This window comes from Propithecus coquereli, unplaced genomic scaffold (genome assembly GCF_000956105.1).
Source record: "Propithecus coquereli isolate 6110/MARCELLA unplaced genomic scaffold, Pcoq_1.0 Scaffold2, whole genome shotgun sequence".
In the NCBI taxonomy this organism is placed as follows: Eukaryota; Metazoa; Chordata; class Mammalia; order Primates; family Indriidae; genus Propithecus; species Propithecus coquereli.
In genome coordinates this window covers 18,442,355-18,443,370 of record NW_012144966.1, presented here as the reverse complement: position 1 = coordinate 18,443,370, position 1,016 = coordinate 18,442,355, and the positions used below count along the sequence as shown (strand labels likewise).

General features: G+C 35.7%; 1 protein-coding gene across 1 annotated transcript in view; it reads left to right on the top strand.

Moving 5' to 3' along the window:
* RALYL (RALY RNA binding protein-like) overlaps positions 1-1,016 on the top strand; it is a 179,769-nt gene that overhangs the window by 69,748 nt on the left and 109,005 nt on the right. The window lies entirely within an intron of this gene.

Here is a 1,016-nt window from a genome sequence, read left to right as displayed (position 1 = left end):
TATTACTGTTTTATACATCTCTCATTTCCATTTACTATTAGTTATTTGATAATGAAAATTTCCAGAATAGAAGCAGTGGCAGGAAGGAGATGGAGGATAGGGACAAAACATGGGACATTCCACACAACATGGAGCATATCTTGAGTTCAACTTTCATAGTATCATTTTTTTGCTTTCTTCTTCGACGTGAATTCCTAAGCTCTCAGTAGTAATCTCAATGAAACATAATTACATTATATTGGATTCTCTATATCTTAAATTGCTTCTAATAGGTGTGTGTGTGTTGGGTCCTGTCTCTTCATTTGCTATTGTAAATTTCCTAAAAACAAGATCATGTCTTCCCTCCCCTAACTTTACCTAGGACAATATACTATGTACCAGGCATGACGTAGGAAGTCATTTAAATTCTTCAGGTCTCAAGACTCTTAAATGTAAACTAGGGGAATGGATTATGATCTCATATATAGACTCCAGCTTTTAAAATTATGACTAGTGTGAATCTACCATGCATATTTTATTTTTTCTACTGAAATAATGCAACTGCTTTGGGGACACAGTGACTATGTAGATTATAGAAAATAATGACACTTAAAATCCGTTGAACCTAAAACTGTCCTTCCTAGCTGATTCTTTTAAAAGAGCCGCATATAAATTGCCACATACACATAGCACATATGGTGTGCACAGTGATGTGAAATGACCAAAATGAGTGAAAGGTACCAAAAGGAAAAGTAAAGACTGGGTATCATACAACGGGCACAGTTACTCCATGGGTAACTATATTTTTAAAAAATTAAATTTCAAGCATAGACTTTGTGAAGCGAAGAGGCAATTAGACATTATGCGGGTCACCTTTATTCTCACTGGTCTGCCTCACACGTGAGCAGCCAGTCTCACTGGGACAATTCCGATGATAACATTGAAATGTGAGGCCTAAGCATGTGACAGGGAGTCCCATAACATAAATTCATTCTGCCATATGTTTGGAATAAGACATGAAATCTTTTAAATTAAGT